General features: G+C 41.5%; 1 protein-coding gene across 1 annotated transcript in view; it reads right to left on the bottom strand.

Annotated features, from left to right (window-relative positions):
- LOC114691717 (IQCJ-SCHIP1 readthrough transcript protein) overlaps positions 1 to 27,363 on the bottom strand; it is a 735,800-nt gene that overhangs the window by 310,985 nt on the left and 397,452 nt on the right. The window lies entirely within an intron of this gene.

The following is a 27,363-nucleotide window of genomic DNA, read 5'->3' as shown; positions in this document are numbered from 1 at the left end:
ATAGAGTTGTTGTTTAATAGATGGGAGGCTGAATGCACAGACAGGGGGAGATTGTGTCTATGTATAATTTATGAATATGTAAATGCACTGCAATGGTGGTATATTTAGACCATAGCAGAATCTTAAATGTTTAGAAATGTATAATAAGTTAGACTACGTGCCTCCAATATTCCTGAAAATTGGCCAGTTTCTGTTACTCTGACGAGTTAGTTTATGGTTTTATTTCTCAGATCTAAGTTTTAGACTGTAGACAGGAAGTGTGGAGGCTGTGTGATTTCTATGCCTTCTTTTCTTCCCCTTTGCCCTCATTTTCTATGTCCTCACTTCTTCCATTGATCTACCCTCCAAGGTTAATGTTGAAGAGAAGAAAAAAAGGAAAACTCAGTGAACTCAGGCCTGGCATTTTAAATGGTGACCGTTAAATGAAATCGAAGTCAGGCAATGCAGTCGTTAGATTTTTGTGCTTAAGATTCATTTCAAGTCTTCAAGACCCAGCTCACACCTTTGCGGTTTGAATGTGAAATGTCCCCCACACTCTAATGCATTTGAATATGCTGTCCCCAGCTAATGGCACTGTTTGGGAAGACTGTGGACCTATCAGGAGCTAGAGCCTTACTAGGGGAAGTATCTCTCTGGGGGCAGGCCTTGAGGCTAGAGAGCCCCATCTGACTCCTGCTTATGCCCTGCTTCCTGCAATGTGACCAGCCAGTCTCCTGCTCCTGCCACCAGGCTTTCTGGGCTGCCTGCTGTCTTCCCTGCCATGGGGGGCTGTATCCCTCTGGGACTGTAACCCCAAATATGTCCTCTCCTCTTTAAACTGCTTGTAGCAGGATAATACAGTCGGCACACCAATCCGAAAGTAACTGATACTTTCCTTCCTCCAAGGAATGATCTCGGTCTTTGGTTAGTTTGGTGGAAGAGGATCTTCACAGATTGGAGTCACTCCTCCCAGCTCCTGGTCCCCGGTGTGTTTTTTAATTCCTGTCTGGCATGTCTGTTGCTAGTGTTCGTATCTTACATCTCCACTAGACTGTGAGCTCCTCCGGTCCAGACGAGTGCCAGCCCTCCCACAAATGCTTGGACATAGGAATTCCTCCCACACATTTGTAGAATATATTTATAAATACTTTAAAAAGTAAACCCTCCCAAAGGATACCCAGCCCTGCAGCTATAGTACACTGTAATTGGACAGTACTCATCTGTCCAGATTTTATCTCTCATATTACCGCTAACTCTCCTTTAGCAGGGAATAGAGGATACTGACTGAGAGCCACAAAACAGCTCTTGGACTAGAGCCCAGGATTCTGGTTTTCTTTCTTTTTTCTTTTTCCCTTTTATGTGTGCATGTGAAGGTCAGAGAACACTCTGCCTGAGTCAGTTCTCCTCTATCATGTAGGGCCCAGGATTGAACTCAGATTGTCAGACTTGGAAAAAAGTACGTTACAGACCAAACCATCTCACTAATCCCTGGATTCCTGATACTTTGTGATGGTTATGGTCTCTTTTGAATCAATGTAAAAATCAGACTTGGGACTGGAAACATATTTTTATGATAGAGTGGCTGCCAAGTGGTTATGAAGCCCTGGGTTCCTATTCCACCACCACAAAAAAACACACCCAAACAAAACAAACACTAAACATGTATTGGGTTTTGGGGCCCCATATTTGGCATTGTGATACTGAAATAATAAGGTCCTGAGTTTCTTATGCCTTATGCAGTGATGAAGGGATGAGAGCATGGGGAAACACAGGTGGGTTATCAGGAACAGAGGAATATGGTAATAGGCATGATGCCTGCCCAATTAGCCATGTCCTAATCTCACATGCTCAAGTGTCAATGGAGTTAATGGTCTTGAGGTGGGGACGTCAGGCTGGATTACTTGGAGGAAAAGATACAACTGTAAAGCTCCTTGTAAGGAGGGAGGTAAGGCAGGAGGTGAAAGGAGACACCACAACAGAGGTGATGAAGCAGGGGTGGGGAGAGAGAGAGATCTGTAGACTCTGTGTTGACAGCCATGTGACTGAAGATTGAGGTAAAGACCACAAAACAGATAACACAGGGACCTGCAGAAGCTACAAGAAAAAAACAAGTCTCCCTTAGATTCCTTCTGACTCCCAGTACCATAAGAGGGTGAATCCATGATGGAGTTTGAAGTCATTTAATTTATGGTCATTTGTTACAGAATTCGTATACGTATGTATACATAAATATACTGTAAATCCTACATACACATTTTCTACTCGTCATATTAAACCACAATAACAGGTGAAATTAATTTAGATAACAGATCTCATTTAATTAAATGTACTCAGTTATATTCTTTTAATATATAATCCTAATTTTATTTTAACCAAGCATTTTCTTATATTTTTGAGAATTTTAAACAAGCGGGTAATATATTTTGATCATATTCACCTTCTCATTCATACTAATATTTTTAAATGAACATCTAATTTTATATACTTTTACATATACATATTAACACTTAAAAATTCAGTATGTGCTTGACACAGCACAACTTCATTTTTTTCCCCACCAGTTATTCAAATGTTTGTTTGCTGTCCCTGGCTGGTGTCTATGGTATGGGACAGCCCAGATAGAGGCATTTCACAGTCCATTTATCCCACTCATTGTCACTCCAGTGAGGCTCTCTGTCGGCATCAGCATCTCTTGAGTGATTGACAGCACCCCATCTCCTGAGTGATCCCTGTGCCCATTTAAAGTCACAGTTTCCACCATCCCTATAAAAGCTCCTTGAATATTTTGTTTCAAATGTATCACTCCTAAACCATTAGAAGCATTTCTGGTGATTTCTTCACAAAATTTTAACTACTGCTGAGAAAATTCAGAGTTTTCTTTAGAGAATTAATTCTGCCACACTTTCGGTCCTCTGTAATGACATATTTCTCGTGCAGCAATTTGGTGTTTTGTCCAGCTGTCCTCGTGGTAGAGTGGACATGGGTCTATTCAAAAAGTTAGCCTCTCACTGAGTAGATCCTCTGTGAAGCCTAAGAACATGTCCCAAATCACCTGTTTTCAATAATGGCACATAAAGTCCATGCAAAATGTCATACACAGCTGCAATAGGCCGATCCTATGACAGGGCGAGATAATGCAGAAGTTCCTCCATCTTGTATTCTTGCTGAGGCCATTTCAGGTTTAGCTAAAATAAAATCTCCTTGATACAGAATCAGGTGGAAAATCACCCAACTCTATTTTGGGAACCCAAGGTCAAGATGCTCCAGCTAATTTATCCTATATGCTGTTAAACTGTCTGCTTGTGCAAACCTCCCCCTCTAGCTAAATGCTTATCTTAGCTTCTGTTAAACTACTTGCTTGTGCAAAACTTCTCCTGGCAGCTGCTGAGCAAGATACCAGGATGGGTTTTTTTTTTTTTTTTTTTTTCCTTTAAAAACTCTTACCCTAAATACTCAGAGCTACACTGGGGTCTCAAATGCTTGAATGTAGTCCCAGCTGGCTGGAATGAAGACTTTCAAGTGACTAAAAACTGTGTGTGAGTGTTCATCTCTGGTGGGCTTCCCATAGCAATCTCACTGCTTGTTCACACACATGAATCGTCATTACTGAGAGGACTAAGATATGTGTCATCTCCCTAAATCACTACAGTAACTAATGTTTTCGCCTTGGAATTTTATGATTTTTTCCACTTTGAGATGGGAGCATATCGATATTCTTTTTTTTTTTTTTTTTTTTTTTTTTGGTTTTTCGAGACAGGTTTCTCTGTGTAGCTTTGCCTTTCTGGAATCACTTGTAGACAGCTGGCCTTGAACTCACAGAGATCCGCCTGGCTCTGCCTCCCGGGTGCTGGGATTAAAGGCGTGCGCCACCACCCCCGGCGCATATTGATATTCTTAAGAGTAAACTTTGCACAGTAAACATGGAGTCCTCAGCTGGCAGTAGAGAAAAGCAAGTTCTGTAGTATTTTACTGTGCAAACAGTGTACAAGAAGAAAGAATGTTCTTTATTAGTGTGTGTGTGTGTGTGTGTGTGTGTGTGTGTGTGTGTACCACAGTGGGAGAGCCTCGGGTGTTTTAGAACCATGATGGAACAGTACAGAGTTCTGGGGCCAGTGAGATGGGTACAAGGGCTTTTTGCTAAGCCTGACAACCTGAGATCCACCCAAGGGACCCATATAGCGGAAGAAGAGAATCAACAAGTTATCTTCTTATCTCCATGCACATTCTGGTAAATGGTAGAATTCACTTTACCAGACATCCATGAATAGGGTCAGAAGGGGGAAAAGGGCAAAACCTTGGCCCATCCTTGTTTAAGAGATGAAACTGACATTCCTTTATAAAGCTGGAATCATAGTGTAAGAAATATTAGCTCTCTACTGGATGTGGAGTTGGTGAAAATATTCTCCCATTCTGTAGACTGCCATTTTTTTTTATATTGACAGTGTCCTTTGCCTTATGTAAGCTTTGAATTTCATGAGGTTCCATTTATTAATTGTTGATCTTAGTGCCTGTGCTATTGGTGTTCTGTTTAGGAAGTTGTCTCCAGTGCCAATCTGTTCAAGGCTATTTCCCACTTTCTCTTCTATCAGGTTCTGTGTATCTGGCTTTATGTTGAGGTCTTTGATCCACTTGTGCTTGAGTTTTGTGCAAGGTAATAGATATGGGTCTATTTGCATTCTTCTACATGCTAATATCCAGTTATGCCAGCACCATTTGTTGAAGATACTTTCTTTTGTCCAGTGCATATTTCTGGCTTCATTATCAAAAATCAGGTGTCCACTGGTATTCAATTTATGTCTGGGTCTTCGATTCAATTCCATTCATCCACTGTTTTTTTTTTTTTTTTTTTTTTTCGAACAGTTTTCTGTGTAGCTTTGGCCTTTCCTGGATCACTTGGTAGCAGGCTGCTCGAACTCGCAGAGATCTGCTGCTCTCTCCGATGCTGATTAAAGCGTCACACACCGCACCTATCTGTTTTTAATGCTACTACCATGCAGTTTTTATTACTATAGCTCTACTATACAGCTTGAAATTAGAGATGGTGATACCTCTGGAAATCTTTAATTGTATAGGATTGTTTTAACTATCCCAGGTTTTTTTGTTTTTCCATATGAAATTGAGTATTGTCCTTTTTTTTGAGACAGGGTTTCTCTGTGTAGTTTTGGTGCCTGTCCTGGATCTCGCTCTGTAGACTAGGCTGGCCTCAAACTCACAGAGATCTGCCTGGCTCTGCCTCCTGAGTGCTGGGATTAAAGGTGTGTGCCACCACTGCCCAGCCTAATCATGTTTTTTTTTCTTTCAGTTTGTTTATATGGTGGATTACATTGACTGATCTTCATATACTGAACTATCTCTGCATCTCTGGGATGAAGCCAACTTGTCCATGGTGGATGATCTTTTTGATATGTTCTTAGATTCAATTTGTGAATATTTTGTTGAATATTTTTGTAACAATGTTCATGAGGGAAATTGGTCTTTAATTCTATTTCTTTGTTAAATTTTTATGTGGTTTTGGTATCTGAGTGATTGTGGCATCATAAAATGTATTTGGCAATGTTTCTTATGTTCTATTTTGTAGAATGATTTAAAGAGTATTAGCGTTAACTCTTTTTTGAAACTCTGGTACAATTCTGAGTTAAAACCATTTGACCCTGGGCTATTTTTGGCTGGGAGACTTTAAATGACTGCTTCTACTTCCTTAGGGGTTATAGGTTTATTTAAATTGTTTGTCTGATCTTTATTTATTAAAAAATATATAAAGACTCAAGAAACTAGTAACCAACAAACCAAATAATCCAATTGAAAAATGGGGTATAGATCTAAACAGAATTTTCAATACAGAAATCCAATGACTGAAAAACACTACAGAAATGTTCACCATCCTTAGCCATCAGGGAATTGCAAATCAAAATGACTTTGAGAATCCATTTTGTAACTGTCAAAATGGTTAAAATCAATAACATGAGTAAGGGTTCATGCTGGTGAGGATGTGGAGCAAGGGGAACACTCCTCCATTGCTGGTAGGAGTGCAAACTTATACAGCCACTATGGAAATCAATATGGTTGTTCTTCAGAAAATTGGGAATCCATCTATCTTAAGATCCAGCTATACTACTCTTGGGCATATAAGATGCCCCATCCTACCACAGGGACACTTGCTCAGCTATGTTCATTGTGGCTTTACTCATAACAGCCAGAAGCTGGAAACAACCTAAGTATTCCTCAAATGAAGACCGGGTAAAGAAAATGTGGTACATTTATCAGGAGAAGTATTTCTCAGCTGTTGAAAAAAATATATATAGCTGAGTGTGGTGGTGCACACCTTTAATCCCAGCACTTGAGAGGTAGAGGCAGGAGGATCGCTCTGAGTTTGAGGCCAGCCTGGCTTACAAATCTACTTCCAGGACAGCTAGGGCTGTTACACAGAGAAACCCTGTCTCAAAAAGCCAAAAATCCAAAAAAAAAAAAAAATTTACGTTATAAAATTTGCTGGCAAATGAATAGAACTAGAAAAAAAAAAAGAGTGAGATAACCCAAATCCAGAAAGACAAACATAGTGTGTACTCACTCATAAGTGGATATTAGCTGTAAAGTAAAATGTTAAGTAAGGGCCAGCTGACTCCATTCTTCTTCCTTTTCCTAGCTAAACATAATGTTAGTCTCTAATGTTCCAAGCTGAAGGTCAACTTGTTTTTTGACTTGTTCTGCTTCTATAACCTTATGACTTATACATTCTAAATTGTTTCCATTGTTTCATGAAATGTTCCGAGAAATGACTTACATGAAATGTTTCATGGTATATTCTGATAACTATCTGACCATGAACTCATAACATGTAACTTTTCCATGATCATAAAAATAACCACAGAATTCCACTTTTGTAATCACTTGCTTGCCTGCTGTAGAGAGGCTACTCTGCCTTTAGTCTTTGCTGCTTCATTCTCTTACCATGGAGAATTTGAAAGTTTGGTCCAGTCACAGATAAATGTCTACCTTGCAACATCTTTGTGTTGCAATACAACCAAAGGATAATCATGCTACAACCCATAGACTCAGAGAAGGAGGGCTCAAGGTGGAGATGCATGGATCTCCATTGGAAGGAGAAATAGAATAGATTTTGTAGGTAGACTGGGGTTGGGTGGGGATGGTAAGAGGAGGGATCAGGTGTGGAGGGCAGAGGGAGAGAGTACTGGGAAAGACGACTGGAATTGGGTGGTATTTCAGGGGTGAGGTAGAAACCCAGTGTAATGGAAACTCCCTGGAATCTACAAGGGTGACCCTAGTGAAGACTCCTAGTAATGGGAAATATAGAGCCCAAACAGGCCATCTTCTGTAACCAGGCAAGGCTTCCAGTGGAGGGATTGGGACACCAATCTATCCACAAAACCTTCACCTACAATTTGTCCTGCTTGCACAATGTGCTAGGGTATAGGTGGCTAAGAACTTCTGGGAGTGTCCAACCAATGGCTGGTCCAACTTGAGACTCATGCCATGAGAGGAAGTTCACACTCGATAGCTCTTGGAGGCCAGTTATCCTAGAGACCTAGCCTAGAACTTAACAAGAATTAAAAAAACAAGTCAGTAAAATGATTCCTAATGATATCCTGCTATACCCGCAGACCAGAGCCTAGCATAATCATCATCAGAGAGGTTTCATCAGCAACTGATAGGAGCAGATTTAGATAACTACAGCCAAACATTAAGCAGAGCCCAGGGAGTCCCATAGATGAGATGGAGGAAGGATTGTAGGAGACAGAGCAGTCAAGGACACCAGAAGAACATGGTTCATGGAATCAATTAAGCGGGGCTCCTAGGAGCTCACAGAAGCAGCAAGCATAGAGCCTGCAAAGGTCTGTGCTAAGTCCTCTGCATACATGCTGTGGTTGTTTAGCTTGGGTTTTTGTGGGACTCCTAACAGTGGGTGTGGGGGTGTCACTGACAATTTTGCCTGCTCATGGTACTCTTTTTCTTCTACTGGGTTGCCTTGTCCTGCCTTCATATGAAGGTTTGTGCCTAGTCTTATTTCATCTTAATATGCCTTGTTTGGCTGATACCTTTGGGAGGCCTGCTCTTTTCTGAAGGGAAATGGAGGAGCAGTGGATCTGGGGAAGACTATAAGTGGAGGGGGCAGGGACGAGTAGAGGGAGGGGAAGCTGTGGTCAAGATGTATTGTCCGGGAGAGGAATACATTTAAAAAAAAAGAAAGAAGGTAAAAAGAAAGTAATATGGAATATGGGTCTTTCCTATCAAATACTATAAACCTAGTATTTAGGACAAGTAATTAAAATCTTACTTTGTGAAAGTTTTTTTTTTTTTTTTTTTTTTTTTTTTTTTCGAACAGGTTTCTCTGTGTAGCTTTGCGCCTTTCTGGACTCACTTGTAGCCAGCTGCTCGACTCACAGAGATCCGCCTGCCTCTGCCTCCCAAGTGCTGGGATTAAAGGCGTGCGCCACCACCACCCGGCTACTTTGTGAAAGTTTTATGCAAATGCTTTAATCCCCCCCTCCACCCAGTAAAGCCTTTGTTTACACAAAGACTCAAGGCTCTATTCCAGGAATCTGATGGTTTGGAATAGTACACTTCTCATTGGAGCATTGACTTCTTTCTACTTCTTCCTTTTCCTATGTGCCAATTCTTCTCAGACTAGACAGTTGAATAAGATTGTGAGGTGAGACCTCAGCCAATGGAGAAAAGCTACAGCCACCACATGAGTTTAGATTAAAACCCAAGTGTGGTTCCTGTCTAGATATGTTCACTCTTCTCCAGCATACTCTACTGATCAAGTGTGAAGTCTGCCTTGTCCGGACACTTCAGCTAGAATGGTGGTCTTCTGTTGTGACCCTGAATACATTTCTTACAATAGCAAATTCATGCTCTTCTGGAAAGGTAGACTGAAGATTTTAGCCTCTAGGAAAAAAGAGGTTTAAGACTCTCTAGTAGAGAGAGAGAAAATAAGAGAACAAAAGAGAGTTCAGGATAAGAAAGATGCTTACTGACAATCTGTCAGAACTGATGAAGATGATGAACTCATTCTGATGAGACTATCAGAATGAGGAAGAGCAAACGAAACCTAGTATCGAAGACCAGTAATGGCCTGCAGGGTAACTCAGAACTCAAAGACAACAAAACACAAAGGAGAAAAGACCAAATCGAGGGTGAGAAAACAGATTATTTCAAAGGCTGAGGTCACAGCTCAGTGGCAAAGTGTTTGCCTGGAATGCACAATCCTTAGATTCAAGCTCCAGCATCGCAAAAGCAATCAATGAGAATAAGCATGAAAGGAATAGCAATTAAACTGATAACAGAATGTTATTAAGGTTTTAATTAGTGTATAGTAATTATATATGCAATAACAATGAGTATCATTATTGCATTCCCAAGCATGTATATAATGTATTTTCATCATATTTACCCACTGTTACCCACTTTCATCTTCCTCCTGTTCCAGCTGATCCCATTCCTCCTCTCACTTATATCCCTCTTACTTTCGTAAAAACATAGATTGGGCACGGAATGCTGAAGGAGGTGCTAAGAAAAAACACCTGTCAACTCATTATTCAAAGAATAATGGTGTAATAGTCATTTATGGCAACAAAACAAAACAAGAGAACCTCACACAAAATCTATGAGTTTACCACCCACAGGCAACCACTAAATGAACTAAAAGCATGTGTTTCCTGAAAAATTAAATTCAACCCAAAAGATCAAATTGAGGCATAGAAACAACTAATGAACCATATAATTAGAATATGAGGCTAAATATAAGTAAACACTGGTTGCATAAATCAACAGCAAAAATGACATTAACAGCTACATTCTGATAAAGAAAAATGGTGGGAAAACAATGAAAATCATTGACATGCAGACAGGAGAGGACGGTCAGAACTGTTAACTGTTAGGAAGAATGTAAGTTACTTACAAAGCAGTAATGAGTGGAGAGTTTCCCAGCAATTATAGGAAAGGAAGACAAAACAAATAAATAAAGAAATAGAAAGGAATAAATAGAAGAAAAACAAATAAATAAATAGCAAAGAAAGAAGAGGGAAAGGCACCAAAAATTTTAGGGTAACTGTCACAAAACAGTATGGCAAGGCTAGAGCTCCATACACATCACAGTGCTTATCTGTGGCCTGTTATAGATAAGACATTGCACTGGCTCCAGACTAGAAGAAACCCACTCTGTTTACAAGAGCTGCATCTACAGCACAGATTCTTACGAAGGTCAAAAGGGGAAAGACCAGCAAAATACTCCAAGGAAACTAACTCTATGGCAGTTTGTGTTTTAGTGTGAGATCCAATGGTTTCTAGAGTGAAAAGTATTATCAGAACTAAGGAGAACCAAAGCATAAGGTGAAAAAGGCTGACTTGACTGGAAAGGGTGATATTTCTAACTAACATAGACCTAATGACAAAATAATTGGATGTAAAATTTGGATACTCACAAGGAGACCCTGGAAAGTCCTCCTCAATTGTCCTGTGAGAGTTCAAGGTGTTATGATAACTGATTGGCAGACAAAGAAGACAAAGCTTTGGTGATAATGTAGAAAATTTCAGCACCATAATTATCAGCTTTGCTCTGTTCCACAGCTGTGTGCTCACTCCCCCATCACACGCCAGACAGACATATACACACCAAATAGAAAACATTTATCCTATTCTTCTGTTAAAAAATGGCTCAAAGTGTTAATGAAATCAGTTCCAACATTCCATTTGAAAGTTATCATACCAATTAAGATCATTAATATGTAATTTATCTTAAGAAATTCATCAGGTCAGGTGTATAACAAAAGTAGACTGGGCATCTGATAAAAGTCAGTACCATCTCGTGACAAAAATTCTTTGTGAACTAAAAAGAGAAAGGAATTTCATTAGGTTCATGTGTAATGGTAAACATTATGTTTACAAGTTTAAAATTACTGTGCTTAAGAGAATTATGAAACAAAATGTCGATAACCTGTATACTCCACTTGCCCAAGGACAGATAACTTCCCAGAATGATGAGAGCTGTTCTTGTAATTGCCTGATCTTGTTCCTGTGAGATAACAAACTGCTTGTTTTCATTTCTGTGAACAAGCTTGCTTGCCCCTGATTGCACATAGGCAAGATGTGTGCTTGATTGCATGTAGGTGGGATGTGTCCCTGATTACACATAGACAGGAAATACGTCAGTATGTGTTCTTGCCTTTGATTGCATGAAGGTAGGAAGTACATAGACTTGGGAGTTTTGCCTTTCTAAATCCTTAACTAATGTAATTCGGAAATACATCTTGAGAGCACCCTTGGGTGCAGTCCAGACTCCATGAGTATCTGGTGCCAGTATCTGAATAAAGCCTCTTCTTTGTTAACATTTATTCATGGTCAGACTGGTGAATCTCTGAAGGACCCCAGACCCACAACACATTAAAAAGTATCGACAAAAGTCTTTATTGTAAGTGAGTGCTTTGTAGAATGTTAGACTTATTTCTTTTACAAATCAAGGGTGAGAAAACATGTTCCATTTCTACTGTAAAATTGTGCCATGGGCCTAGCCAGTGAATTAAAATGAGAAAAAGAAGTAAGATATCTGTGGATTACAAAGAAAGAAATACAAAGAAATTCTTACCCCCTGCTAATGATTGTTTACCTAGAAGCCAAAGGACACATATGGTAGAGTTATGACAATGAGTAGGAGGGTTTAGTAAGCTTCCTGGGCTAGATAATAGAAAACTTTACCCTTATTTACCAGAAAAAAAACATAAAAATATAAAGAGAAACATTGTTTGCGATGACTGAAGCAAAACCATCCCCTGGAATAAAGCTAACTAGTCAAGCCAATGGACCGTGTGGTGGAAACCACAAAGCTTTATTGAGTTGCATTTTAAACTACCTAATCACGTGAAAAGATAAGCAATATCTATAAATATGTCCATACAGTCGTAGAAGGTTACACCCCAATTCAGTGAAGTTCCAGGAAAATTTCACAGTGACAAAGACGAGAACATCGGGGTGTGATGGCACACACCTTAACTCTCAGCACTCAGGAAGCAGAGGCTGAAGGATCTCTGTGAATCTGAGGCCCGATCCTATACATAGTGAGTTCCAGGCCAGCTAGACCTGTCTACTGAGACTTTGCCAAAACAAACCGAAACAAACTAAAACAAACCATACCAAAACAAAAACCAGAACACAAAGCAAATATGAGAGAGAAGGATCATAAGTAGGCAAAACACCTGAGAAAAACAATGGGAAAAACCATCCACTTGTTCAAATTGTTGAAATACATATGAATTACACATAAGTGAATTACACGGATACTGTTATACTTGCCTATTAAGTAACAATTAAGATAATGCAGTACCATTGTAGCTCAAGAAACTTTGGCCAACAAGAGAGGCTATAGATTCCTAAAAAAACCCACACATGTATGGAACCTCTTCTAAAGAAGTAAGTGATACTAGGATAGTTGGTTAGGCATGTGGGGAAAAAAACCTATCTTCTATCACCCCAGGCAAACACAATTTATACATGTGCAAACTGAAGCTCTACATGATTCAGAGAAATCTAAGAGAAAATGAATTCTGTGTACACGAGGAAGAATTTGTTGGGAAAAAAAAAAGAAGAACTCATTCGGGAGAAGGACCAGCAACTTTGAATTCATTGACATGTAAAAGTAGACACTGCCACATGTGTGCGGGCTAGTTTTATTTATGTCAACTTGACACAAGCTAGAGTCATTTGAAAGGAGGAGGGAGCCTCAGTTAGGAAAATTCCTCCACAAGATCAGGCTGTAGGCAAGCCTGTAGGGCCTTTTCTTATCAGTGATTGATGGGGGGAGGGCAGAGCCCATTGTGGGCGGGACCACCTCTGTGCCTGTGGTCCTCTGTTCTACAAGAAAGCAAGCTGAGCAAGCCTGTAAGCAGCACCCCTCCATGGCCTTTGCATCAGCTCCTGCCTCCAGGGTCCTGCCTTTTCTGAGTTCCTGCCCTGACTTCCTTCAGTGATGGACTCTGGATGTGGAAGTGTAAACCAAATAAACTCTTTCCTCCCAACTTGCTTTTGGTCATGGTGTTTCATCACAGCAATAGTAACCCTAACTAGGAAAACATCTATAAAAATCCATAGACTAGAGAAACACACAGCAGCGTGTTTAACTGCCAGTTATTGTCCAGAAGATATAAACAAGTGCAAGGCGAGGGAAAATATCAGAAAGTGTGGGATGACAGAAGCTCAAATAAAAGCTCCTGAAAGTGCAAAGGTGTGCGATCAGAGACACCTGGGAGACGCCGGAAAACCACAGCTGCCCCTTCCCACAAACCAGCCGGAACCCCTGGTTATTCATTCAGCCAAAGAGGTTAGCACACACGCTTAGGGAGCTGGAGTCCCCGTGCCCACCCTGATAAACTCCCTCCTGAGGATATTTACACCATTCCTCCTCTCCTTGTCCGCTTCAGCCACTCAGCCACAGCGGACCTCCATGTTCCTAGTTTATGCCAGGTGTGCATTCCAACCTCAGGATCTTTGCAATTACTGTTTTGTCTTCTGGTAACTCCACAGTTCTGTTTTTACTTGTTTCTGAATATGCCATTGAAATTTTTTTTAACACTTTCTGCCTTACTTTTAACATCAGCACTATCATAAACATAATGTATACTTTATTATCTGTAGAATGTAAATTCACTGAAGAACCATTTTGATATGCTTTGGCTTACTAAAATGTCTCTACTATCTAGCACAGAAATTGTTTCTCAAAAAGACAGAAAAAATTTATTGCATGTGGAAACATTTGAACACTTCCATCAATTTTCATCCTTCTCCACTGAGAGAGAATACAGAGTCTACACCTGGTGTCAGGAGATGAAGTGGGAAGGGACACGAGGTGGCCAGAAAGGAAGCAAACGAACCAGTGGTCCAGGTGTGGTCCAGGTGTGTGCGGTGAGTGGAGTAGAAATCTGAAATCCAGTTGGATGACTAGATTTCTAGTACATCACGTAGACTAACAAAAATGCCCTGTGTTCTCACCAGCTCCAGCTGGTGAGAGGATGTGAGCCATGCTAGCTGGCTCTTAGGATGTGGAGTGGTGGCTCTTAGGATGCGGAATGGTGGAGTCTTACCTGTAAGCTGAACATTGAGAGCCAGGTGTGACCTTGCCTGTCTCCCAGCCTTGGCATTATTTGGCTGCTTAATCATGACTAGCCCCCAGGAACTTCAGGTAGAGAGGGTGTTATAGAACACAGCATAGCATGTATTGGGGGGCACAGAGGTCCTTGTGCTCACAGAGAAGCACTAAGAGAACCAGGAATACTAATCACACAGGGGTGTCTCCTCAACGGAGGAGATACAAATCAAATACCTGTATTCCTTCCAAAAAGCTGAGAGTGGATTTTGTAACAACCTGGTGACCTTTTTGCTATCTGAAGGGACAGACCTCACCCTAATTCCCCAGAATGGTTATTTCAGACTCTTCCCTCCCTAGATCAATACTCATTCTTAGGGTAGACGTTACAAGTACTTTATGGCCTGCTGACTTCTATGCTATGGGTCAGAGACCACACTAGATTCTAGGCCTTTTAGCTATAGAATCCACCCTCACGGTCACATGTACTTTGTAAAAGAGTCTCTATGTAGCCACACCTTAAGCTTATTGTATAGCTGATTGGACTGATTAGTGCCTGGAAACATTTTCCCAAAATATACTGTGTTTTAAATAAATATGCTAACAATGAACCGCCTGGCATTAGACTCCTCAGTGTCTGATTAAGGCTGACGAAGTCAATCTGCACCTGATTTTCATTCTTATCTCTTTATGGGGTTCACTTCCCTGTATGACCCCTGCAGGGACCCCCTCAAGCATGCTTGGAAAAAGTAGCAGAAACTACCTCTTAAAGTTGAGCATAGACATAGGCAAGATCCAGCAATCCCCTTCCTAGGGGCACACCAAGAGAAACGTGTACTGTGTGCTCCATATGGTGTATGTAAGTGTGCACTAATGTCCGAGCCAGTTACAAAGCCTGGGACTGGGCGCAGACCAAATTCCCATTAAAATCCACATAGGTAGGAATAATCAGTTGATAGAATATTATGTAGTGATAAAAAAATGGAAAAAATACTACCGTATGGTATGCCACAGGTTAATGCTAAAATCACAATGATGGGTGGAAGAAACAGATTTCAAAGAGTCCAGAATAATGTATGGTGTTAAAATTCAAGATCATTCCTGTGGGTGGAGGTGGGAAGAAATTACCCGAAATAAAACACAGTGAGAGTTTCAGGGTTGCTGATGGTGCTTGCGACGTAGATTTCCCATTGGGAAAACTCATCTAACTATGTGCTCCCAGTTCATGCACCTGCATGTCCATGACACAGTTATGGCCACGATCCGGCATGTGGGTAAGGAGCTGCAGAACAAGTTGGACTGGTATAGAAAATTTAGAGATGGGGCCGATCAAGCAGCGTAAGAAGAAGAAGAAATACAAGGTCTGGAAAGCATGTGGTTGGTTGGGAAGTATGAAGAGGCTGAAAGGAGACAGGAATAAACGTTCACATATGAAGGATGGGAAAGATATGTGGGCAGAAGTCAGAAAGACCTTTGTTTAGTCTGAAATCTGATGAAGACTAGCCACAAAGGAGAGGAACATTTAGATATAGATGGGTAGTAGTGAATGGAGCATTTCACAATTTTTTTTTTCACAAATCTTAAAATATACAGGCAGCAGATAGTTCTTGTGCCATATAAGTATAATGAGAGATATGTTTACATATAAATACAGGTAAATGGGACTTTCCATATTACATTTGTATTAAATATTTGTCTAGTTGTATGTATGTATATACATTCAGTTGTGTAAGTAATATGCTATCTATTTGTGGAGAAAAGTAAAAATAACCAAGTACAGAGAAAAACATGGCTTATAACTCCACTCTCCAGATATGACATTGTAGAAGGCTTTGTACCGAAAATTGTGAAGATGTTATTTGTGACTCAATATTAATCACATGGAGATTTACAATGAAAAGCATTTGATCAGAAAGCTCAGGTCAGAAGATCTGCAAGCTTGGTACTCTTGTCAACCCCAGCTTCCTGACAGGATCTGCTTCATCAGGCAGTGGGATAAGCTGACAAGGACTTTTCCTTTCTTTCTTCCCACAGATAATTGAGTTACCATATTCCTATTAGGATGAACATGTCTAAAGGTGTCCAATCCAATTACAACCTCCACCCTTCCCAAATAAAGGTACCCAAGGGAAAGGTGAAGTGTGCTGATTTTTTCCAACACAGCTTGTCAATCTGGACAGATTTTGAGATGGTGAACATAGCAAATAAAGGATCTGGGTCCTGGTCTAGCTGAAAGATCAAACAGTTGGGTTGAAGACAAGACATGGAGTAAAGACTGCCCATCGGTGCACCAAGGTCATTAACTTTGTCTATCCCAGTATACTTCTGAATTCTGCTCTGTGGCTGCATTTGGTAGAGGAGAAACTGAGAATAGACTTGTAAACTTTCTGTAAATCAGGAATTGAAAAAAAAAAAAAAAAGAACTCTATATTGGCATGGCCTGGGTGCACTGACTGACCCGACTAACAAAATCTCTGAATGTCTGGACAGTCTAGGAGTCTCTTTCTGGACCAATTTTATCACATAAACTAGACCATGGCTCTGAGCAAGCCTGGTTGCCAAGATGATTTTATTCCATCTTCTATCATTATTGTGCCTTGTGAATGGACATCAGGAGGTACTTCCCTCCCCTGCCAACAGTGGCTCTGGTGTTCTTGGGCTGGCTTCATGAGAAGGACATTCACTTGTGATGGACACAGCACAGTTCCCCGAAGCTCTCTGCAGCCATCCAAGCTTCCATCCCCAGGGAGACTTTGTAAGTGGCTTTCTCCCCAATTATGTGATTATTATTTTGATCTAAATCTCTTTATATGTAAATTTGTATATATCTGAATTTCTCTGGTGATGATGATGATGGTGGTGGAGAGAAGTCCAAAGGCAGGTTTTTTGTTTATGTTTTTTTTTTTTTTTTTTTTTTTTTTTTTTTTTTTTTGTCTATGAACTAAAAATGTGTCTGTTTGTTTTCTAATGAGAGAAAGAAAGGGTGTGGAGTTGGGTGAGAATCTGGGAGGAGTTTGGGGAGGGGAAACCACAATCAGAATATATTGTATGAAAAAAATTCTATTTTCGAAGGGGAAGAAAAGTGGTGGTGGGGGGCGGGGATCTTGGACTAACAGGATTTAGAGTTGATTCCAAGCATGTCCATCAGGACTCACAAAGCCTGCATGAGCAGCAGCAGCAGCAGCAGCAGCAGCAGCAGCAGCAGGAACAGCAGCAGCAGCAGAGACTTCCAGGAAACTTGAACTCCAGCTCGGGAAATGCAGGGAAGCAGGCACCTACCCTGACACACTAAGGTCAAAGGTATCTGATGCTCCTTCAGTTTGTTACAAAGAATTCCAGGGCTAGCACAAACAGAATGCTCAAGTTTACTCTAAGGAAACAATTACCAGGAAAGGCAAAACCACAGTGGGAGAGAGAAAGACCTTCTGTGCTCACAACAATGCATATTAAGAATAATGGCAGAGTTTCACTGTTCCAAAGGGACTAATTTGTCCCTTTGTTTCACCGAATGCTTGCTGAGACCCCCGAGTAGTTCAGAAGGTGTATCTCGGACCTCCAGTCTACCTTAGTCCATTAAAATTGATGTGTCCTTTACTTCACTCAGATTCACACCTAGAGCCTCAAGTTTACAAACAAAACATGGATTACTGGCATGATGAAAGAATTCTTTGCACAAAGCTGAGCTGCAGGGTCCCTCTATGTAACATGTTTCCCTGGTGTGTTTTACAAGGCAGTTCTTGGCATGGTCATTTGATCTGCATACAATTTTTTTTTTTTTCAAAACACACACACCTGCAGGGTCAAGAGGGGAATGCCGGTGTGTTCATGATGGTTACTGATAGAGCTAAGTGTCCTGGCACAGAACATGTTGAGGTCAGATCAGTCCTCGAGCAAGTTCCTAACCACTGAGGCTGTGAGACACACCACTTCCTGTGAGACCGCTCACAGGAAGCTGTTGTTTTCTACCTTCTGATCTCCTGGGGCAAACCCAGCAGGGAAGGAACAGGATGGTCTGGCGTTAGTTCTCTAAGAAGAGGTAATGTCCTGATTAGTTCCTGGACTGACTCATTAAACATAGTGATTCCGAGTCCTTTGCTCACCATAGTATATGCAGACATTTTTTACTTAAACTGAAAATAATGATCAGGGCTGTTATTAGACACTAACAGGACAATGTACGAGAATGCATTTTAGCGAGAATGCTGACATCTAAGTATTAGTATTTATTACTGCACCCTCTTCCCGCTGGTCAGAACAAAGAACTGTTGATTCTGATAGATAGAGTGATTAAATATTGAGGCTGCTTTTGCTTCCAAAAGATGGCACCAAAACTAAGGCTGCAACAGAAACATACTTGCCAAAATACCTAACTCTAGTTTAAAATAGGGAAGACTGGAAACATACAGGTCCATTAAGCACAAAGCTGATGGGATGTTCCAAGGCTCGCACATCACCAGGCAATTTTGAAACAGAATGGCTGGAGTCCTACCTCCATCTGCTCAGGGGCACTTGACACGCGGCAGCCCAGTGAGCTGCCCGGAAGTGCGCATGGCCCCTCAGTATTTTTGAACAGAGCTTATCAGCTGGAAGAACCATTCCACAGCAGGAAAGAGATACAATGAGGACAGTAAGCCGATGGGGGGTGACTGGAGAGCGATGTGGGGCGGGGGAGAATGGGAGGGACGGGGATTTGCATGAAGAGCAAGTTCAATGATGGGGATAAAGTGAAATGATACCAGGGAACGTGACATGGGGAGCTAGGGAGGGTCCCAGTACAGAGAAACAGAGACTGACTTAAAAGAGCAAGGGGAAGACTGTCGCCTCCCAGAACCAAATGAAAACAAAGAGCAGAGGGAAGACCATGTGCTGGGGGGAAAGACATCATCACACTGGTTTGGAGTCTGTGAAACAATGGCCAGGAAGCTGCTTCCTCAGGCAGCTGCCCTATCAGAAGCAGGATTCACTATCTGGGGGCAATGGTTGCCATTTAAGGGCACAACACCGTACAGTACACACTACATTAACTCCTCACTCAGCCTCCTCCTGGCCTGCAAGAAGCAATCAGAGTTCCTGGTTTTTAACTTGCGCTCAGCAAGGGCTTAGTAATTTAGGAACGTGTAGCTGTTATATTTACATAGTTTTCAGGACATGGTGCTACTATTAATAGGGATTATCACTATCTAGACAAAAGAACTTGTTGGTAGCACTGTAACAGTAGTCGTGGGGGAGCTATACTCAGAAGCGGAAGAACTTCCTTGACCTGCTACTACAAGACAAAAGGAAAATGCTGATATATCAGATAATGTGTAGTCTGCTTCCTAGTGAGATTTTTTCAATAGAGTAAGCAAGAGAGGGCAGGGAGACTTCTTCAATATGTCCTGTCTCCCTTTATTTATAGACAACGGTCAGGCATTTAGAAAAGGTTCAGTCTTGAGTTGAAGCCAAATGTCCCTAAAGCTGGACCCCAGAGGTTCGTACTAAAATCATTATTGCATAGGTCTTGGGCAAGGCTTACGCAGCCCAGGAGTTGCTGGCTCTGGCTGAGGCTGAGGGCGGTGACAGACTGGGAAAGGATGCTGCTGGACTGTGGGATGCAATGCTGCACACCAACAGCAGTGGGATCGTACAATGGACACCTTTGCCCAAACTGAGAGATGAAAGAAACTCATCAGGGAGACACCATAGTCCATGAAGTCTGCATTCACACCTGTAAACATGAGCCTGTAGGAGGTAAGCCCCACGCTAAAAGCATTTAGGTGCAGGTATTTCGGCTTTGAAACGCAGGAGGCAGTAGTTTGCCCACAGCTAGAAGGATGTACAAAGGTGTGGACTTGTAAAAACAACACAGTGGTAGATCAATGACATAATTCACATAGTGAGATGTAATAAACCTCAGCCTGCCTCCTTAGGCTTACAGTAAAGCCATCTTACAGAACAGGCAAGCTAGGCTCATTCCTGTTTATGATTAAATCTCTGTTTCTCAAAGATTGGGGTGTGCCCTGCCTGCAACCTGAACTACAAACGGTTCTGTTCTGCCTGTTCCAGGAATGGCAGCCATGCCCTTGTTTCAAAACGTTCTTATGACCACTCTGCAACCATGTCTTTGTTTCAGGTTGTTATGACCAACTTGTTAGGCTTATGTTCTGTTCCTGTAATCCTGCCTATTTTCCTGCCAAAGCCCCCGTTTGGAAACCAGGGCCCTACTCCTGAACTATAAAAGCTCTTATCTCACTTATGTCTAGGACTGATCTCTTGAATCCCTCTTTTAGGGGGAGACAGACTATGTACATGAATTTAAAAAAAAAGCTTGCTTTAATGAACTGCTTGCTTTAATTAATTCGGCCATTAATTTGGGTCAGTGGTCTTTCTCCTTGCATCTGTTGGATTAACAGTTACAGGAGATTCACTCTAACACTCTTCGAAGTTTATCGCATGTCTGAAAATGTCATAATAAAACAGCAGTTAAAAAGTAATACTGTCATCTTGAAATTGATTTTGTATAGAAGGTAAAAAAAAATCATACTTAATATGAGAAAAATTGGAGCTGAAACCTGGGTCTTTAATGCACTTGGGAGACCCAAGTAGGACTTGTCTCTCTGTACAATATCCAGTTCTTAGCATATCACTCAGTCCTGAAAAAAAATTCTTTTTATTATCTTAAAAAAATTATTATTTGAGAATTCCATACATGAGTAAAAATTTCCTTAAAAAAAAAAACAAAAAAAAAAACTGGACCATGGCCCTGCTGTCCTGATCCTCTTATGTTTCTGTTCCTTGACTTTCTCTCTCTGTTCCTGAGAGAGTAACATAAAAACATCTTACTACATCGTGGGTCCACAGCCATGGATGTTACATAGTGGCAGATAATACATGAAGGGGATATGGTATTCTCTAAAGGAGTTTGTGATGGGACAGGGAAGTGAGTTAGAAAACTAGGTAGAATTAAGGCAGAATGACCCCCAAATCACCTACTAATACCAATGACTGGTGTGTCTTAGACCTTGGTTTGGAAAATACAACCGTTATGTGATAGTAACATGAGGCTCAGATCAGAGCAACACATTCTTGGTTTTCTAATCAGAATTACAGCAAAGACAGTACCTCCTTTTTTTCCTATTATGATTGGTTATGATCAATCTAAGACCTTCATTTGAGATAAAACTCAAAAATTGAAACCAGCTGAAGAGATGGCCCAGTGGTTAAGAACTCTTGCTCCAAAATCTTGAGGGCTCAAGTTCAGATCTCACACCCATGTAACAAGCCCCGTGCCCTGGAAATGCCTATCACCCCAGCTCCGAGGAAGGCAGGGGCAGGAGGACCTCTGGGGTCTGTGGTTTTTAGCCTAGTTGAGAAACAGAACCACAGGCTCAGGGATGAGAGTCTGCCTCAAAGGAGTGAGTAGATTTATTGAGGAGGATACTGAACCTCTTCTGGTCCCGGTGCCTGCCAACAGGTAGGCTTATACACATGCTTGCACACATACAAACATATAGGGACAGACACACAGGAAAATAAAGTTTATACACATGCACACACACATACAAACATATAGGGATATACACACAGGAAAATAAAGCTTTTAGAAAAAGCCCAGCCTGATGCCTACTTTCAGTGAACACACACAGATAAACACAAGATTTGCTCACTGAGAATGAGCAGTTCGATGTATACCAAATGGCATTCAGCTTCATAGAATGTACAGTTTCCACATCCTGTGACCATGAAAAAAATCACTCTGTTGGTGAATATGCATCTCTGGATCTTTCATAACCAAAGTCAAAAGTGAAAAGACAAGTTATGAAGTGCCAAATAGAAGAAAGCATAATGGACCACAAAGATGATCAGGAAGCAGACAAACAAAACGAACAGTCAGTGTGGGCTGAGGCTCTGTAAGCACACACATCTGGCCCCCTTCGCCTCCACCTGCAACCAGGCCAGAGTCACTCTCTCTACTGGATCTGGCCTGCTTCTTGTGGTAGCAAGTGAGGGGAATCAGCCCTGCCCATGGACATACAGGGAAAAATGTAGACTCAATGCTGTTCTGAACTCATCCATTTCAGTCTTTGACTTACAGTTGGCACCAAGAAAGAGCAATTAAGCAGAGAAGATAAAGTTTTTTTTAATTCAATCAATGTATTTGATATGTGTGTGTGTTGTTGTTGTTGTTGTTGTTAAGCAAGTAAGTATAACTTTTACATTTATTCTCCCTTTATCTAAGAACTTCTGTGTATCCACATCAAGTTGCATCCATTCTTTTTTCTCTCCTAGGATTGCAAATTCTCTTTAGCTTAATGAAGAAGCTAAAACAGGCATATTAAAGACAATGAGAGGCCAGTATCTGTCAGAGCAACTGGGGAAATATAGGAGACGACCTACTTCCTAAGATGCTGGAGGATATGTGGGATAGCCAGATCGCATGGCAGCTTTTACTTCTAGAGTTTTGAGGGATCTCCACACTGTTTTGCAATTCCACCAGTAGCATATGAGGGTTTTTTTTTCTCTAGATCTTTGCTAGGATTTGTTATTTTATTTTCATCACTCACAGACTGGAATAGGATAGCTCAGTGAATTTGCATTTGCACGTCTCTGATGGTAAGATGATGATATGCTAGACACATGTTCATTGGCCATGTGTATTTCTTCTTTTGAACCTTGCAAGTCCTCACTAATTACAGAACAACTCACAATAGAACCAATCTAGATGCCCATCAATGGTATATATGTATACATATATACTATTATGGTACATAGGTATACACATATACTATTATGGCATATATGTATGTATATGCACATACATATATACTATTATACATAAAAATATGTGTATGTATATATATATATATGTATGTGTACACACATACATACAATGGATTATCACTCAGCTGTAAAGAAGAGTAGAATTCTGCAATTTCAAACAGAATGGATGGGCAATGTGTTACATAAAATAAACCACACACAGAAGACAAATACTTACATTTTCTCTCATGTATCAATGATAGTTTAAAATAGTGATTAGCAGAGGTTGAGAAGCTGGGAGTAAGAGGAATAATGGGAGCTGGATTTGATCAGTTCATGATGTATGCTTGTGTGCTGCACAGTTTTATGTCAACTTGACACATGTTAGAGTTATCTGAAAGGAGGAAACCTCAATTGAGAAAAACGCCTCCATAAGATCTGGCTGTTTAGGAGGCATTCAGGCAGTGGGACTGGGTCCTGTACTCAGTGCATGAGTTGGCTGTTTGAAACCTGGGGCTTATACAGGGACACTTGGCTCAGCCTGGTAGGAGGGGACTGTACCTGCCTGTACTGAATCTACCAGGTTGAACTCAATCCTCAGGGAGTCTTTGCCCTGGAGGAGATGGGACTGGGGAGTGGGCTGCGGGGAGGGGGGGAAGGGGGGGAGGGGAAGAACAAGGGAATCCATGGCTGATATGTAAAATTAAATTAAATTATAAAATAAAAAAAGATCTGGCTGTAGGGCATTTTCTTAATTAGTTACTGATGGGGGAGGGCCTAGCCCATTGTGGGTGGTGCCATCCGTGGGTGAGTGGCCCTGGGTTCTCTAAGAAAGGAGGCTGTGTAAGCCATGAGGAGCAGACCAGTAAGCAGCACCCTCCATGGCCTCTGCATCAGCTCCTGCCTCTAGGTTCCTGCCTTTTTGAGCTCCTGTCCTGACTTCCTTTGATGATGAACAGTGCTGTGTAAGTGTAAGCCAAATAAATCCTTTCCTCCCCAACTTGCTATTTTGGTCATGGTGTTTCATCGCAGCAATAGAAACTCTAACTAAGACAGCTCATATCCAAGAGTCACACTGAATCCATCTAATATGCACAATTAATGCATCTTAATAAAAATGAAATGTTTTAGAAGAACTAAGAGAGTCAGCAGGGAAGGTGAGGAGGCTCAGAGACAATCAGCTTCAGGAAGCCACAGGCACTCCCAAGGCTGGACATACAAAGGAAGGCATAGTGCTTCAAAACCCAGCAGTGTGGGGTCATTCAAGCCCAGCGAGTGGTCCCAGGGCTTCTGCCCATCCTTTGCATCCTGGTGACTTCCAGTACCCTCCACTGACTAAATCTCTGTGGAGGTTAGACAAAACACCTTCTTAAAGACAGGCACATGGTGGATGGCTCTGTGAAGGAGAAGTGGATGAGATCTACATGAGTGGACTGGGTGTGGGGGAATGGCAGAGGGCGAGGAGTTGGGGATGAGAACACAGGGAAATGGGAGGGTCAAGCTGGAACAGGGACAGAGTGGGAGGGCAGGGAGGAAGATACCATGATAGATGAGGACATCATGGGAGTAGGAAGAAGCGGGGTGCTGGGGAGGCTCTCAGGAATCCACAAGGTTGACCCCACCTGGCAGTCTGCTGGCAGTGGTCCAGAGGGTGCCTGGACCAGTCTACTCTGGTGACCAGCCTAGCAAATAACCTAGCTGTCATCATAGAGCCCGTCTCCAGTGACTGACAGAGGCATATACAGAGATCCACGGCCAGGCACCAGGCTGAGCTCCGGGAATCCAATTGATGAGAGAGAGGAGAGATACTACAGGCAAGGAATGTCGAGATCATGATGGGAGGATGTGCAGAGATGACCGGCCACGCTAGTGGAAGCCCATGAACTGTGGACTGGTGGCTGTGGAGCCCCCATGGGACTGGACTAGGCCCTCTGGATATGGAAGACGGTTGTTTGGCTCAAACTGTTTGGGGGCACCCAGACAGGGGGATTGGGATCTGTCCCTGGTCTATGGGCAGGCTTCTGGAACCTGGTGCCTGTGGTGTGACACCTTGCACAGCCTTGGTGCAGTGGGAAGGGGCTTGGATCTGCCTAGGCTCAGTGTGCCGGGCTCTGCTGACTCCCCATGGGAGACCTCGATTTGGGGGATGTGGGGATGCAGGGTGGCTTGGGGAAGAAGGCTGGGGTGTGGGCGGAGGGAGGAGGGGGATCTGTGGATAGTATGTGGAGTGAGTAGAAAATTTCTTAATAAAGAAAAATGGAAAAGAAAAAAGAGACAGGCATGTGGAATCTTCGATTATAACATTCAGGTGACTGAGACAGGAGGATTGAAAGCTGCCAGCCTCTCACTGTCTCAGAAAACCAAACCAAACCAAAGTAGGATCCATGCTGATGGTTCAGGCTTGGCTGTTGTAACACATGGCAGCATTGGGATGATGTGAAATGCAGCTAAAGGCAAAAAACCAAAGGGTGGAAAATGCTGCTGAGGTCCTCTTGTTCTCACCACTTTCCCTCAAAGCCCCAGCCTCCACACAAGCCCTTCCTCACACCAGGCAAGAGAGGCACGGAACAGGAGCACTGTATGTTTTATGGCACATGACTTTGATTCAGAACAGCTCAGCCAGGGTACAGCAGACCTGATGGATTCTAAAGAAGGAGGATGGCTTACACACAACTGTTACACAAGCTTGAGATGAAGCAGAGAGTTTAAACAGTACACACACACACACACACACACACACACACACACACACAGGAGGGGACGGAGATGCTAAATTTGGTTAATTAAATTAAACTTCACTATAGAATTTTTTAAAAAATTGTGTGTGTGCATGAGCATATGTGTGTGCATCATGCATCTGTCTGAGTGTGTGTGTGTGTGTGTGTGTGTGTGTGTGTGTGTGTGTGTGTGCATATGCCCACACAGAGATCAGAAGAGGGCATTGGACCCCCTGGAGCTGGCAGTTATGTCACCTGAGGTGGGTGCTAGGACCCAAACCCAGGTCCTCTGGAAGAGCAGCAAATGCTCCTAACCGCGGAGTCATCTCTCCAGCCCCCCAGTTATCAAATTTCACTCTTCTCCTCTTAGGCAGAGTAATACTGGCTGTACCTACAAAATGTCACTAAAGGCCAAGGAATGAGCATCCAGACAATGATTAGTTCTTCCTAAGAAGAGACTCAAAAGTTCTCTCATGGCTGAATCTGTACAAAATCTTCGTGTAGGATAGATAATAAAATACAGAAAATATAAATTCTTTCTGTCAGTTCTCATGAAACAGAAATGCCAGTTTCCTTCTTTTCCATGTTCACTTTTCATCTTTTACATTTGAATGAGAATTTTTAAAAAATAAATCAATCCATTTTGTTTTCTGACATTAACCTAGTTAAGCCGTGAACAGTTGGCTAGAGCATACACCCAAATAATTTCTAGTTGTATAAAAGTTTTGTAATGGGAATATTGGCTTACCGGAAAGGAAAATAATTTTCCTTACCTGCACTTAATAGGTATTGTCAACCATGCATTCTCTTTCAGGTTTCTAATTTGTAGGGTGATATGATGGCACTTTTTGGCAGTCACTAAAATGATGTATGGCCATAAAGATATAGTCTCATGGTTATAAGAAAGATTTATGATTTGGGTTATGGAAGATATTTTACTCCTCAGCAACACTATAGGCATGCTTGAAAGCCCAACAAAATAGAAATAAATGTTCAGAATGAGCAAGCTTGTCAGGTAATAAAGGAAGTTCTTCAAATCAATGGAAAGGTTACAGAGGGGCTGGAGGCTTCCCTATGGGGATAATTTTAATGCCGTTTAGTAATTTCACCACAAATGTTTCTAGTCTGTGTCTGTTTATATTTAGGAAAGTAATTTTCCTATGGAAACTGGAAGCCCAAAAAGATAGACTGATTTTTTTTTAAAGTGCTGAATATATAATCTTATGCCCAAGAGTTTGTTTTCGGAACACCCGAATAAGATGTTTCCAGAAATTGTGCTTATCCAAAGCCCTTGCTATTTGGCAGAACAGTCTTAAAATTGAATTGATTAAAAGTAAATACAGCAGTCAGGGCACACCTAGATCAGGTTTGAAGATGTAAGCTACCACTTTTGTTGATTTGTTTGTTATCAGAGAGATGCTCAAGGTAAACTGAGTTGTTGAGGGTCATTGTCCAAATATGGAGTTTTAGTGAGAATGCAGTGTAGCAGTTGGAAGGATTGTCTGTTTCCCTGGAATCGTCATGCCAAAAGCAAGCACAATTTAGGCGAGTCTACATTCTATTTTATTAAGTCCCACAGAGTGTCTAGGTAACACGTTGATTTTGTAAGTAATTCCAATGCTGCATAAAGATGACACACATTGGGAATGAGGCATCACATTGGAATTCTGGAGTTTCTAATGTAGCTTCATAGGGTGACATAATGGAATCACTTTGACCTCATGATTACTTTTGGCCAATTTTATTCAAATTTGTTAAATCTTTTAAATGGAAAAGACTAGCTCATCATAAAGAACACTTAATGACTGTGTAACTGTAAAATTTCCATAGGAGAGA

The sequence above is a fragment of the Peromyscus leucopus genome, chromosome 6 (assembly GCF_004664715.2).
Source record: "Peromyscus leucopus breed LL Stock chromosome 6, UCI_PerLeu_2.1, whole genome shotgun sequence".
Lineage (NCBI taxonomy): Eukaryota > Metazoa > Chordata > Mammalia > Rodentia > Cricetidae > Peromyscus > Peromyscus leucopus.
Note: the sequence above shows the minus strand (reverse complement) of the source record. Positions and strands in the feature narration are given on the sequence as shown.